At 39.3% G+C, this 16,338-nt stretch overlaps 1 non-coding gene across 1 annotated transcript; it reads right to left on the reverse strand.

The window, feature by feature from the left end:
- Positions 1-3,910: 3,910 nt before the first annotated feature.
- LOC112753571 (small nucleolar RNA R71) lies at positions 3,911-4,017 on the reverse strand. The gene has a single exon (XR_003177953.1). It is a non-coding gene; the product is annotated as a small nucleolar RNA R71 (small nucleolar RNA).
- Between the last annotated feature and the right edge of the window lie 12,321 nt (positions 4,018-16,338).

Consider the following 16,338-nt stretch of genomic DNA (forward strand, 5'->3'; position numbering starts at 1 on the left):
AATTCACATTTCTGGACTTTACTATGAGTTTGTGTGTTTTTCTATGATTTCAGGTAATTTCTAGCTGAAATTGAGGGATCTGAGCAAAACTCTGATAAAGGCTGACAAAGGAATGCTGATGCTGTTGGATTCTGACCTCCCTGCACTCGAAATAGATTTTATGGAGCTACAGAACTCCAAATGGCACGCTCTCAACGACATTGGAAAGTAGACATCCAGAGCTTTTCAGAAATATATAATAGTCCATACTTTATTCGTGATTAGATGACGTAAACTGGCGCTCAAGGCCAGTTCCATGCTGCATTCTGGAGTCAAACGCCAAAAACACGTCATGAACCAGAGTTGAACACCAAAAATACGTTACAACTTGGTGTTCAAATCCAAAAGAAGCCTCAGCTCGTGTAAAGTTCAAGCTCAGCCCAAGCACACACCAAGTGGGCCCCGGAAGTAGATTTCTGCATCAATTACTTACTTCTGTAAACCCTAGTAGCTAGCCTAGTATAAATAGGACTTTTTACTATTGTATTCAGTGTCTTTGACCATTCGGTCTTTTGACCATACGTCCTTCTCCCTATTTTCGAATTCATATCATATTTTGGGGGCTGGCCATTCGGCCATGCCTGGACCTTCACTTATGTATTTTCAACAGTGGAGTCTATACACACCATAGATTAAGGGTGTGGAGCTCTGCTGTACCTCAAGTTTTAATGCAATTACTACTATTTTCTATTCAATTCGATTTATTCCTGTTCTAAGATACCATTCGTACTTCAACCTGATGGATGTGATGATCCGTGACAATCATCATCATCTGTCCCTATGAACGCGTGCCTGACAACCACTTTCGTTCTACAAGCGAAAGCTAGAGTGTGTATCTCTTGGATTCCTGATGCACGACGCATGGTTGCCCTCGCCTGACAACCGAGCCTTCCATTCCGTGAGATCAGAGTCTTCGTGGTATAAGCTAGAATTGATAGCGGCATTCATGAGAATCCGGAAAGTCTAAACCTTGTCTGTGGTATTCCGAGTAGGATTCCAGGATTGAATGACTGTGATGAGCTTCAAACTCGGGATTGTTGGGCGCGATGACAAACGCAAAAGAATTAAGGGATTCTATTCTGACATGATCGAGAACTGACAAATGATTAGCCGTGCCGTGACAGAGCATTTGGACCTTTTCACTGAGAGGATGGGATGTAGCCATTGACAACGGTGATGCCCTACATACAGCTTGCCATGGAAAGGAGTAAGAAGGATTGGATGAAGGTAGTAGGAAAGTAGAGATTCAGAAGGAGCACAGCATCTTCATACGCCTATCTGAAACTCCAATCAATGATTTACATAAGTATTTCTATCTTTATTTTCAGTTTATTTATTATTAATATTCGAAAACTCTCTCACCATTTATTATCTGCCTGACTGAGATCTACAAGATGACCATAGCTTGCTTCATACCAACAATCTCTATGGGATCGACCCTTACTCACGTAAGGTTTATTACTTGGACGACCCAGTACACTTGCTGGTTAGTTGAGCGAAGTTGTGAAATTATGTTTAGAGCATGGTATTGAGCACCAAGTTTTTGGGGCCATTACTTGGGAATCAATTTTGAACAACAATATAAGTATGAATCACAATTTTGTCCACCAAGTTTTTGGCGCCGTTGCCGGGGATTGTTCGAGTATGGACAACTGACGGTTCATCTTGTTGCTCAGATTAGGTAATTTTTTTTATTTTCTTTTCAAAAAAATTTTTTCAAAATTTTCCCTTTGTTTTCAAAAAATCCTTCAGAGTTTTTAAGAATGAATTCTAGAGTTTCAAAATGGTATACTAAAGCTTGGCTGGCCATCAAGCTTTAGACTAACCTGGTATGATTCTTGGAATTTTGATTGAGGACTTTGAATTCATTACTTCCTTTTTCCTATATGTTTTTCGAAAAAAATAAAATAAAATCCAAAAAAAATAATAAAATTATAAAAATAAAAAATATTTTTGTGTTTCTTGTTTGAATCTTATGTCATGTTTTAAGTTTGGTGTCAATTGCATATTCATTTTGTTCTTGCAATTTTTGAAAATTCATGCATTCATAGTGTTCTTCATGATCTTCAAGTTGTTCTTGGTAAGTCTTCTTGTTTGATCTTGATGTTTTCTTGTTTTGTGTCTTTTATTATTTTTCATGTGCATCTTTGCATTTATATTGTCTAAGCATTAAAGATTTCTAAGTTTGGTATCTTGCATGTTTTCTTTGCATCAAAATTTTTTCAAAAATATGTTCTTGATGTTCATCATGATCTTCAAAGTGTTCTTGGTGTTCATCTTGACATTCATAGTGTTCTTGCATGCATCATTGGTTTTGATCCAAAATTTTCATGTTTTGGGTCATATTTGTGTTTTTCTCTCTCATCATTAAAAATTCAAAAATCAAAAAATATCTTTTCCTTTTTTCTCTCAAAATTTCGAAAATTTTGGTTGACTTAGTCAAAAAAAATTTAAAAATTAGTTGTTTCTTGTAAGTCAAGTCAAATTTTCAAATTTTAAAAAAAACCTTATCTTTTCGAAACTTTTTCAAAAAAATTAAATCTTTTTCATTTTTCTTATTAATTTACGAAAATCCTTTAAATTATTTTTCAAAAATCGTTTTCTTAGTTTTATCCTTATTTTCAAAAATTATGCTAACAATTAATGTGATTGATTCAAAAATTTGAAGTTTGTTACTTTCTTGTTAAGAAAGGTTCAATCTTTAAATTCTAGGATCTTATCTTTTAGTTTCTTGTTAGTCAAGTAATTAATTTTAATTTAAAAAAAATAATAAATCTTTCCTAACCATATCCTTTTAATCATATCTTTTTATCTTATCTTTTATATCATATCCTTTTCAAAATTTTATCTTTTTCAAAAAAAAAATTTGATTTTAAAATATCTTTTCTAACTTCTTATCTTCTTATCTTTTCAAAATTAATTTTCAAATCTTTTTCAACTAACTATTTGACTTTTTGTTTGTTTCTTATCTTTTTCAAAACCACCTAACAACTTTTCTCTCTCTAATTTTCGAAAATACCTCCCTCTTTTTCAAAAATTCTTTTCAATTAACTAATTGTTTTAAATTTTAATTTTAATTTTATTTCTTATCTTAATTTTCGAAAATCATTAACTCCTTTTCAAAATTATTTTCAAAAACTTCTATCTCTCATCTTATCCTATTTATTTACTCATTTACTAACACTTCTCTTCATCTCAAATCTCTACCCCCTATCCTTACCCTTGTGTTTGGATTCTCCTTTCTTTATTCCCTTTCTTTTTCTACTAACAATAAGGAACCTCTTTACTGTGACATAGAGGATTCCTCTTCTTTTTCTGCTCTCTTCTCTTTCATATGAGCAGGAACAAGAAAAAAGGCATTCTTGTTGAAGCTGATCCAGAACCTAAAAGGACTCTGAAGAGGAAACTAAGAGAAGCTAAATTACACCAATCCAGAGACAACCTTGCTGAAATTTTCGAACAAGAAAAGGAGATGGCAGCCGAACCCAACAACAATAATGCAAGGAGGATGCTTGGTGATTATACTACACCTACTTCCAAGTTTGATGGAAGAAGCATCTCAATTCCTGCCATAGGAGCAAATAATTTTGAGCTGAAACCTCAATTAGTTGCTCTGATGCAACAGAGCTGCAAGTTTCATGGACTTCCATCAGAAGATCCCTACCAGTTCTTAACTGAGTTCTTGCAGATCTATGAGACTGTTAAGACTAATGGAGTAGATCCTGAAGTCTACAGGCTCATGCTTTTCCCTTTTGCTGTAAGAGACAGAGCTAGAGCATGGTTGGACTCTCAACCTAAAAATAGCCTGGACTCCTGGGATAAGCTGGTCACGGCCTTCTTGGCTAAGTTCTTTCCTCCTCAAAAGCTGAGCAAGCTTAGAGTGGATGTTCAGACCTTCAAACAAAAAGATGGTGAATCCCTTTATGAAACTTGGGAAAGATACAAGCAGATGACCAAAAGATGTCCTTCTGATATGTTTTTAGAATGGACCATGATAGATATATTCTATTATGGTCTATCTGACTTCTCTAAGATGTCACTGGACCATTCTGCAGGTGGATCCATTCACCTAAAGAAAACGCCTGCAGAAGCTCAAGAACTTATTGACATGGTTGCAAATAACCAGTTCATGTACACTTCTGAGAGGAATTCCGTGAATAATGGGACGCCTCAAAGGAAGGGAGTTCTTGAAATTGATGCTCTGAATGCCATATTGGCTCAGAACAAAATTTTGACTCAGCAAGTCAACATGATTTCTCAAAGTGTGAATTGATGGAAAAATGCATCCAATAGTACTAAAGAGGCATCTTCTGAAAAAGAAGCTTATGATCCTGAGAACCCTGCAATAGCAGAGGTAAATTATATGGGTGAACCTTATGGAAACACCTATAATTCATCATGGAGAAATCATCCAAATTTCTCATGGAAGGATCAACAAAAGCCTCAACAAGGCTTTAATAATGGTGGAAGAAATAGGCTCAGCAATATCAAGCCTTATCCATCATCTTCTCAGCAACAGACAGAGAATTCTAAGCAAAGTACCTCTAACTTAGCAAATTTAGTCTCTGATCTGTCCAAGACCACTTTAAGTTTCATGAGTGAGACAAGGTGCTCCATCAGAAATTTGGAGGCACAAGTGGGCCAGCTGAGTAAGAAAATCACTGAAACTCCTCCTAATACTCTCCCAAGCAATACTGAAGAGAATCCAAAAAGAGAGTGCAAGGCCATTGATATAATCAACATGGCCGAACCTAGAGAAGAAGGAGAGGACGTGAATCCCAATGAGGAATACCCCATGGGACGTCTCTCAAGCAAGAAGGAGTTCCCTATTGAGGACCCAAAGGAATCTGAGGCTCATATAGAGACCATAGAGATTCCATTAAACCTCCTTCTGCCATTCATGAGCTCTGAAGACTATTCTTCCTCTGAAGAAGATGAAGATGTAACTGGAGAGTAAGTTGTTCAATATCTAGGAGCTGTCATGAGGCTGAATGCCAAGTTGTTTGGTAATGAGACTTGGGAAGGTGAACCTCCCTTGCTCATTAGTGAACTAGATACATAGGTTCAGCAAATTTTACCTCAAAAAAGACAAGATCCTGGCAAATTCTTAATACCCTACACCATAGGCACCATGACCTTTGAAAAGGCTCTGTGTGACCTAGGGTCAGGCATAAATCTTATGCCACTCTCTGTAATGGAGAAGTTAGGGATCATTGAGGTACAGCCTGCCATATTCTCATTACAAATGGCAGCCAAGTCAGTAAGACAAGCTTATGAATTGGTAGAGGACGTGTTAGTAAAGGTTGAAGGCCTTTACATCCCTGATGATTTCATAATCTTAGACACTAGGAAGGAGGAGGATGAATGCATCATCCTTGGAAGACCTTTCCTAGCCACAGCAGGAGCTGTGATAGATGTTAACAGAGGAGAATTAGTCCTTCAATTGAATGGGGACTACCTTGTGTTTAAGACTCAAGGGTGTTCTTCTGTATACATGGAGAGGAAGCATGAAAAGCTTCTCTCAGTACAAAGTCAAACAAAGCCCCCACAATCAAGCTCTAAGTTTGGTGTTGGGAGGCCACAACCAAACTCTGAGTTTGGTGTTGACTCCCCACATCCAAACTCTAAGTTTGGTGTTGGGAGTCTACAACATTGACCTGATTACCTATGTGGCTCCATGAGAGCCCACTGTTAAGCTATTGACATTAAAGAAGCGCTTATTGGGAGGCAACCCAATTTTTATTTAACTAATTTTATTTTTCTTTTTATTATTCTTTTATGTTTTATTAGGTTCATGATCATGTGGAGTCATGAAAAAATTACTAAAATTAAAAACAGAATCAAAAACAGCAGAAGAAAAATCACACCCTGGAGGAAGGACTTACTAGCGTTCAAACGCCAGTAAGGAGCATCTGGCTGGCGTTCAACGCCAGAACAGAGCATGGATCTGGTGTTGAACGCCAGAAACAAGCATCATCCTGGCGTTTGAACGCCAGGAATATGCCCTGAGGAGAGCTGGCGCTGAACGCCAGAAACAAGCATGGAACTGGCGTTCAACGCCAGAAACATGCTGCAATTGGGCGTTGAACGCCCAAAACAAGCATCACTTCGGCGTTTAAATGCCAGAATTGCATGCAAAGGCGTTTTACACGCCTCATTGGTGCAGGGATGTAAATCCTTGACACCTCAGGATCTGTGGACCCTACAAGATCCCCACCTACCTCAACTCACCTTCTCTCTTCTTCACCAATCACCTTAATCCCTCTTCCCCATCACCTCTTCACCACTCACATCCATCCATCTCTTTCCCACCCAATCCCACCCATATGGCCGAAACATACACATCTCTCCCTCTCTTTCATGTCCTCTTTTCATTCCATTCTTTCTTCTTTTGCTCGAGGGCGAGCAACATTCTAAGTTTGGTGTGGTAAAAGCATAGCTTTTTTGTTTTTTCATAACCATTGATGGAACCTAAGGCCAGAGAAACCTCAAAAAAAAAGAGAAAAGGAAAGACAAAAGCTTTCACCTCTGAGTCATGGGAGATGGAGAGATTCATCTCAAGGGTCCATAGCTCAGTAGTAGAGCATTTGACTGCAAATCAAGAGATCTCTGAGATACCTCAGGGGATACATTTTCCTCCACACAATTATTGGGAGCAACTAAGGATAAGAGCACCAAAATCACTAGGGATCAAGCAACAAAGGCAAGAAAGATACATAGAAGAGCTCAAGGACATCATTGGTTCTTCAAGAAGAAAGCGCCACCATCACTAAGGTGGACTCATTCCTTGTTCTTATTTTTTCTATTTTTCATTTTCTATGCTATATGTGTGTTTATGTTTTGTGTCTCTACTTCATGATCATTAGTATGTAGTAACTATGGCTTAAAGCTATGAATAATTCCATAAATCCTTCACCTCTCTTAAATGAAAAATGTTTTTAATTCAAAAGAATAAGAAGTACATAAATTTCAAAATTATCCTTGAATTTAGATTAATTATATTGATGTGGTGACAATACTTTTGTTTTCTGAATGAATGCTTTAACAGTGCATAATTTTGATCTTGTTGTTTATGAATGTTAAAATTATTGGCTCTTGAAAGAATGATGAACAAAGAGAATGTTATTGACAATCTGAAAAATCATGAAAATTGATTCTTGAAGCAAGAAAAAGCAGTGAAAAAGCAAAAGCTTGCGAAAAAAATTAGAAAGAAAAAGAAAAAGCAAGCAAAAAAAGCCAATAGCCCTTAAAACCAAAAGGCAAGGGTAAAAAGGATCCAAGGCTTTGAGCATCAATGGATAGGAGGGCCCAAGGAAATAAAATCCAGGCCTAAGCGGCTAAATCAAGCTGTCTCTAACCATGTGCTTGTGGCATGCAAGTCCAAGTAAAAAGCTTGAGAATGAGTGGTTAAAGTCGTGATCCAAAGCAAAAAGAGTGTGCTTAAGAACTCTGGACACCTCTAACTGGAGACTTTAGCAAAGCTGAGTCACAATCTGAAAAGGTTCACCCAGCTATGTGTCTGTGGCATTTATGTATCCGGTGGTAATACTGGAAAACAAAGTGCTTAGGGCCACGACCAAGACTCATAAAAGTAGCTGTGTTCAAGAATCAACATACTTAACTAGGAGAATCAATAACACTATCTGAAATTCTAAGTTCCTAGAGATGCCAATCATTCTAAACTTCAAAGGAGAAAGTGAGATGCCAAAACTGTTCACAAGCAAAAAGCTACAACTCCCGCTCATCTAATTAGAACTAATATTTATTGATATTTTAGGATTTATAGTATATTCTCTTCTTTTTACCCTAATTGATTTTCAGTTGCTTGGGGACAAGCAACAATTTAAGTTTGGTGTTGTGATGAGCGGATAATTTATACGCTTTTGGCATTATTTTTAGGTAGTTTTTAGTATAATCTAGCTACTTTTAGAGATTTTTTCATTAGTTTTTATGCTAAATTCACATTTCTGGACTTTACTATGAGTTTGTGTATTTTTCTGTGATTTCAGGTAATTTCTGGCTGAAATTGAGGGACCTGAGCAAAACTCTGATAAAAGGCTGACAAAGGACTGCTGATGCTGTTGGATTCTGACCTTCCTGTACTCAAAATGAATTTTCTTGAGCTACAGAACTCCAAATGGCACGCTCTAAATGGCGTTGGAAAGTAGACATCCAGAGATTTCCAGCAATATATAATAGTCCATACTTTATTCGTGATTAGATGACGTAAACTGGAGCTCAATGCCAGTTCCATGCTGCATTCTGGAGTCAAACGCCAAAAACACGTCACGAACCAGAGTTGAACGCCAAAAACACGTTACAACTTGACGTTCAACTCCAAAAGAAGCCTCAGCTCGTGTAAAGTTCAAGCTCAGCCCAAGCACACACCAAGTAGGCCCCGTAAGTGGATTTCTGCATCAATTACTTACTTCTGTAAACCCTAGTAGCTAGTCTAGTATAAATAGGACTTTTTACTATTGTATTCAGTGTCTTTGACCATTCAGTATTTTGACCATAGGTCCTTCTCCTTATTTTCGAATTCATATCATATTTTGGGGGCTGGCCATTCGGCCATGCCTGGACCTTCACTTATGTATTTTCAACGGTGGAGTCTCTACATACCATAGATTAAGGGTGTGGAGCTCTGCTGTACCTCAAGTTTTAATACAATTACTACTATTTTCTATTCAATTCGATTTATTCCTATTCTAAGATACCATTCGTACTTCAACCTGATGGATGTGATGATCCGTGACACTCATCATCATCCGTCCCTACGAACGCGTGCCTGACAACCACTTTCATTCTACAAGCGAAAGCTAGAGTGTGTATCTCTTGGATTCCTTATGCACGATGCATGGTTGCCCTCGCCTGACAACCGAGCCTTCCATTCCGTGAGATCAGAGTCTTCATGGTATAAGCTAGAATTGATGGCGGCATTCATGAGAATCCGAAAAGTCTAAACCTTGTCTGTGGTATTCCGAGTAGGATTCCGGGATTGAATGACTGTGACGAGCTTCAAACTCACGATTGTTGGGCGTGATGACAAACGCAAAAGAATCAAGGGATTCTATTCCGACATGATCGAGAACTGACAGATGATTAGCCATGCTGTGACAGAGCATTTGGACCTTTTTCACTGAGAGGATGGGATGTAGCCATTGACAACAGTGATGCCCTACATACAGCTTGCCATGGAAAGGAGTAAGAAGGATTGGATGAAGGTAGTAGGAAAATAGAGATTTAGAAGGAGCACAGCATCTTCATACGCCTATCTGAAATTCCCATCAATGATTTACATAAGTATTTCTATCTTTATTTTCAGTTTATTTATTATTAATATTCGAAAACTCTCTCACCATTTATTATCTGCCTGACTGAGATCTACATAGATGACCATAGCTTGCTTCATACCAACAATCTCTGTGGGATCGACCCTTACTCACGTAAGGTTTATTACTTGGACGACCCAGTACACTTGCTGGTTAGTTGAGCGAAGTTGTGAAATTATGTTTAGACCATGGTATTGAGCACCAAGTTTTTGGGGCCATTACCTGGGAATCAATTTCAAACAACAATTTAAGTATGAATCACAATTTCGTCCACCACAAATCTTCCTCCAGCTTTTCCAGTGTATCCCCTTCTCTCTCTCCGAGTTTGCCCACTAAAATCTTGCAACTTTTGATCCTATTCTTTGGCAAAAGTTTTTGGGTAGCAAGACAATGCTCATAGTGTAACTGGGTATGGCTTGAATTACAGCTTTAATCAAAGTCTCCTTCCCTGCCTGGTTGAGTAGTCGCTCTTTCCATCCTTCAATTTTGTTGTCTATCCTTTCTTCTAGCCATGCCAACGCCTTCGATCTTCCCCAATGTGCCGGTAACCCAAGGTATTTCCCAGGATTTTCCCAGGTTTGCATGCCCATAATCTCTTCTATATTGACCCTTGTCTGAATCGATACCTGCTGTCCAAACACTATGCCTGATTTCTCTAAATTTATCTTTTGTCCCGATGCATCCGTGTATCTGTTCAGAATTAAGATGCTTTGATAAAGTTCCTCTTCTTTGGCTTCCGCAAAAAGAATGCAATCGTCAGCAAACATAAGGTGGGTGATAACTGGTGCTGTTGGAGTAAGCTTAACGCCTGAAATACGTCATTCCCTTTGTGCTTCTTCCATAAGTGCTGTGAAGACCTCTACTGCCATAATGAAAAGGTATGGTGATAAAGGATCACCTTGCTTCAAACCTCTTTGAGGTTTTATCCTCTTAGACAGCTTACCATTTATTTTAATTTTATAACTTGCGCTTTTGACACACTCCATTACTAACTGTATCCAGCTCTGCTCAAACCCAAACAAACGTAAAACATTTTCCAAAAAGTCCCACTCTAACCTATCATAAGCCTTGTTCATGTCCAATTTTACAGCTAAGTTTAAGAGCCAAACCTGCCTTTTTTGTTTAAATTGTGGAAGGCCTTCTGAATATTAACAATGTTGTCTTGTATGAGTCTTCCTCCCACAAAAGCGCTTTAGATAGTGGAGATTAATTTATCAAGAAACTTTTTTAACCAGAGGATAATGATCTTCGTCACGATCTTGTAAATGTAATTACAGCAGCTGATAGGTCTTAATTGGCTAAGGCATTCTGGTTGTTTAACTTTGGGAATCAGGACCATTGTAGTCTCTCCCATGTCCTATGGCATTCTCCTACTAGCAAAAATATCCTTAATAACATCACAGACCTCTCTACTGATAATATCCCAATGCTTTTGAAAGAATAAACCATTAAGACCATCTGGACCAGGCGCTTTCAGGCTTCCCATACAGAAGGCTGCATCCATTATCTCCTTATCTGACAGTTCCTTTAGAAGCTCCCTGTTCATTTTAACTGTGACCTTTTTCGGGATAATCCGGGTGCATTCCTCTACTTTGCTCCTTGTGGTTGTGGCAAAAAAGATCAATGAAGTGTCTCTCTACTAATTCCATGATGTCCTTGCTCCCTATAATCCAATTTCCCTCTGCGTCCTTCAATCTTTCGATCTTATTCAAGTCTCTTCTTTGAATTGTCGTTGCATGGAAGAAGGAGGTATTTTTGTCTCCAAACTTTAGCTATTTTAATCTTGCTCTCTGGACCCAGTACTTTTCTTTTTTCTTCCATAGTTGTGATATTTCAACCTTCATATCCTTGATCCTTTCCTGCTGTTGTTCTTAAAAGTTCTGATTCTATAGTTTTGTGATTTCTTCCTTAAGTTGGTTGATTTTCTTGTCAGCTCTGGTGAAAATTCTTTTGCTCCATTACTCCAATTCCTTCTTGCAAATCTTGAATTTTTCTTGTAGTTTTTCCCATTTATTCCTTTTATTTTCATTCTTTTCCCATCCTTGCTTGATGATCTTCTCACAATCCTTGTGATCTTCCCAATATGCTTCATACTTGAAGTGTCGTTCGAATTTTTCTTTCGGTTCCAGCTTTAAAATCAGAGGGCAATGATCAGATCCTATCACCGGGAGGGCTGTGAAGGTTGCATTCTAATATAATCTCCTCCACTCGCAGTTGACAAGGACCTTGTCTAGCCTTTCTCTTGTAACGAAGCCATTTCTAGGTTTGCTAAACCATGTGAATTTTCCTCCCTTAAGATCGATGTCCATCAATCTGTTGCTGTTCACAAAATTCCTAAATTCTTCCACCTGCTCTCTTGGCTTTGGGTGTAAGCTCAATTTTTCTTCCTAATTCAAAATATCATTAAAATCTCCAATGAACAACAGTGGTTCATTTTGATTTTGATTTTCAGCTACTAAATCCCTCCATTGCTTCCTTCTTTGCCTAAAGTTGGGGTCTCCATACACAAAACAGCAATCCAATTTATTTCCTTTTCAATCTATAATTTAAATTTTAATAACATTATGACACCAAGAGTAAATATCAAGATTCATATTTCTATTCCATAAAAGACTTAGACCTTCGGACAAGCCCCGGAGTTCTACACAAAAGGATTTATCAAAACGAAGTTCTCTCTTTAACTTTCTGATTTTGCATTCCTTAGCTCTTGTTTCCATAAGGAAAATAATGGCCGGCTTGATCTTTTTACTAAGATCTTTTAATTCGGAAACTGTCGTGGTTGCCGCCACACCCCGACAGTTCCAACTTACTATACTCATGGCTGGGGTTGGGGCATGTATAGGCCCGCCTCCTCAGCCTCTGTACTACTAAGAACAATTTGCATTTCCCCTACAACTATGTCTCTCTCTGTTACGTCATCCTTCCTGGTCCTTTTGGTATTGGTGCTGTCTTGAAACAATTTTTCTTCTTCTTTTTCCTCTGCAGCTTTAATCCTCAGAGTGTCCTATTTAGTCCTCTTCCTCTTGATGTTCAACTTGCTTATGATCTCCATTGTGAGCCTCTTTTTCCACTCAGCATGCAGAGCTTGTGTCTCCTTCTTTCCACTTTTATCTTCGTCCTCTTCCTCGGCTAGCTCCACAAAATATGTGCCTCCTCCAGCTGTTCTCTGTATAATTAGGTTCTTCTCTTTTGCCATGCCATCTTTCTCTTCCTCAATTCTTCTGGGCTCCCAAATATCCCTGTTGTCCTCATTAGATTTTAAAGCCTTGCCTTTGTTTTGTTGTTCCATTCCTCCTGCTACATTTGTTGTGTTTTTTGTACCAAAACTGGCCTTCAGAATCTCTCTTATTGTCTTTGGGCCCAAATCATCCTCCGTATTGTTAAGCTGCCTTCTACATCCTTCTTTTTTCCTGCCATTTTTTGTGCCTTGTTGGTCCACTTCCATTAGGCTTGTATGGTCCAAGTTGTTTGGGCTTCCTCCTTCTTGGTTAATGCTTTTCTGTTCTCCCTGTTGTTTCCCGGTCTAGTACCCAGATTTTATTCCTTCATTTATTGGGCCTGACCCATTAGTATTCCTTCCTCTTATGGCCTTGATCTCATTTAAGTCTGTCATAATTTTCTTTAGTATCTTCTCGGCTCTTCTATTGTAATTCCCTTGATTTTCTGCCATCCTCAGCTGATTAAGAGGGATTTCTCCTACCTGCTCTGCAGCTCTGAGATCCATTTGCCCTAATTGCTCCTGATTTTCTGATGCTACTTTCTTTCCTTTTTCCTTCCTTCACTCTTCTAGACTTCTACCTACACTGCTGGCTACAGAATCCTGTAGTTCCTCCACTCTCTCATAGTTGTCCTGGATGTCACGCGCCTCCGTCTCTTCATCTCCTTCTTGTGATTTGCTCTGCTTCCATCTTCTTCTCTCTCCCCTATTCAGAGATTTGGCTTGGTCTACCCCTAGCCCATGGGTATATCTGGGTACGTCTGGATTCCACGCCACCATGACCATCTCTTTATTGCATTCCTTTTTGCTGTGCCTTATAACCCCATAGTTCATGCAATAACAATCTTGAAGGCACTCATATTTAAAATGAACCCAGATACTGGGGAGGTTTTCCCTTGCCATATAGAAGCCTGTTGCTAAAGGCTTGAGAATATCCACGGCTACCCTTACCCTTAGAAAAGTTCTTATGAGTACATGGTTCCTCATCGGATCTTCCACATCAATAACAATCCCCATCATGTCTCCAATAATTCTGCTTGTTTCACTATTCATGTTCTCCAATGGTAGCCTATGTATCTGAACCCAAAACTCCATATATTGGTGGCTGACCTCCGATATTGATTCATGTTGTGACCATAGTTGGAGATTTAGGAGATGACCTTTTATACTCCATGGTCCCCCTTTCAATGTCTGTAGACCTCTCCACACATCCTTGAAGCTTATCAGAACTTTGTTACGTCTCACTTCAGAGATGGAAACTCCTTCTGGGTTTTCCCAGATTCCCATAATGGCATTTTTGCTGCTTATAAATGGGATTTCTTTTGTTTGATATGATTTGTCCTACTAAATTGATGCTGTCTACTTTATGTTCCTTTTCGCTGTTTGGCTTGATAGTGACTGTTTTTCCTTCTATCGACTCTCTTCCAAAGTTTGGCATGTTTTGTGGCATCTTGTGTATCTTCTTTTGGTGCACTGCTACTGGTAGATGTATGTGATTGTTGGTTAATTGGCTAGCGTGGTAAACTAGTTTGAAGAGAGAAGTGAAGGTGTGATCAAAGGTGTTGGGTTGTGAGGTGGAGGTAACAGAAGGTTAAGATTGTATGGTATTTAATGTAACTGTTTATGTTTTGGTTGAAATTGAAGCAACTCCCAAATTGGAGTAACCCTGTAGTGATACTCTCCTGTAGAGATGAAATGTGCTCTCTTGTAGAGAGAATTTTACTTTTTTTTTATTGACTTGGCCATGGGCCAGAAGACTAACCCGGCCCTAAACCCAGAACCTGAACCCGCCCAGCTCTCCAGCCCCAATGCCCGACCCTAACCTGTAGAGACATCTTCTTCCTCGAGATTGAGGCGTCTTTGATCCGCCATTATCATCGGACCTCCGTGCTGAGCTCAAAAACTTCATGCATGGCGTTGATCATGTAATAGTTCCTCCTGGTCGGAGTCACCAGCTCCAGTTCGCATCTCGTTCACTGTGGGCGTTTCGTGGTCAACCGGCACGGAGTCCATCCCTCGTTGAAGCTCCCGGTGGTGCCCTTGAAATCTTCCTGTAGTTGCTGATCTCACAGCCGTGATGTGTCTGCTGCATTCCTTATGCCAAGCAAGATTCTGCCCAGACATAAATCTGGCATCGTCCCCTCCACTGAGCATATTCCTTATGTTGATAGTGTCCCTGCTGGAGTCATTCATCGGCCTATGCGAAGTCGTAGGCTGAAGCCGCCGTTCCCCTTGAAATGCATGGCTGTTCCAGGTTTTCGCTTCCACCCGCCCCGGTAATCCTTCGTCGCTTTGATCTCGTTGAAGGTTGGTTGAAACTGAAACCCGATTGTCTTGAGTTTGATTGCATTGATTGTTCTGAAGATTAGTGAATCCTACTTCTATTCTGATTATATTCCTGACCTGTACAGGTGGAGCTACTGTCCACTGCCTCTGTAGCTGATCTTCTGCTGCCATCGCTGCCATTTGGTGAGCTAAGATGTTACCTTCTCATGGAGTCCAAGTAGCTCCCACATCCGGTGCCTCTTCTAGCATTTGCAGAATGTCCCTGATGATTGTGTCTGTTGCATTCTGATATAATCTCCTCTACTCCCAGTTGACAAGGACCCTGTCTAGCCTTTCTCTTGTAACGAAGCCATTTCTAGGTTTGCTAAACCATGTGAATTTTCATCCTTTAAGATCGATGTCCATCAATCTGTTGCTGTTCACAAAATTCCTAAATTCTTCCACCTGCTCTCTTGGCTTTGGGTGTAAGCCCAATTTTTCTTCCTAATTCAAAATATCATTAAAATCCCCAATGAACAACAGTGGTTCATTTTGATTTTGATTTTGAGCTACTAAATCCCTCCATTGCTTCCTTCTTTGCCTAAAGTTGGGGTCTCCATACACAAAACAGCAATCCAATTTATTTCCTTCTCTATCTGTAATATAAGTTTTAATAATATTATGACACCAAGAGTAAATATCAAGATTCATATTTCTATTCCATAAAAGACTTAGACCTCCGGACAAGCCCCGGGGTTCTACACAAAAGGATTTATCAAAACGAAGTTCTCTCTTTAACTTTCTGATTTTGCATTCCTTAGCTCTTGTGTCCATAAGGAAAATAATGGCCGGCTTGATCTTTTTGCAAAGATCTTTTAATTCGGAAACTGTCGTGGTTGCCGCCACACTCCGACAGTTCCAACTTACTATACTCATGGCTGGGGTTGTGGCATGTATAGGCCCGCCTCCTCAGCCTCTGTACTACTAAGAACAATTTGCATTTCCCCTACAACTATGTCTCTCTCTGTTACGTCATCCTTCCTGGTCCTTTTGGTATTGGTGCTGTCTTGAAACAATTCTTCTTTTTCTTTTTCCTCTGCAGCTTTGATCATCAGAGGGTCCTGTTTAGCCCTCTTCCTCTTGATGTTCAACTTTCTTATGATCTCTATTGTGAGCCTCTTTTTCCACTCAGCATGCAAAGCTTGTGTCTCCTTCTTTCCACTTTTATCTTCGTCCTCTTCCTCGGCTAGCTCCACAAAATATGTGCCTCCTCCAGCTGTTCTCTGTATAATTAGGTTCTTCTCTTTTGCCATGCCATCTTTCTCTTCCTCCATTCTTCTGAGCTCCCAAATATCCCTGCTGTCCTCATTAGATTTTAAAGCCTTGCCTTTGTTTTGTTGTTCCGTTCCTCCTGCTACATTTGTTGTGTTTTTTGCACCAAAGCTGGCCTTCAGAATTTCTCTTATTGTCTTTGGGCCCAAATCA

The sequence above is a fragment of the Arachis hypogaea genome, chromosome 15 (assembly GCF_003086295.3).
Source record: "Arachis hypogaea cultivar Tifrunner chromosome 15, arahy.Tifrunner.gnm2.J5K5, whole genome shotgun sequence".
Classification (NCBI taxonomy): Eukaryota; Viridiplantae; Streptophyta; class Magnoliopsida; order Fabales; family Fabaceae; genus Arachis; species Arachis hypogaea.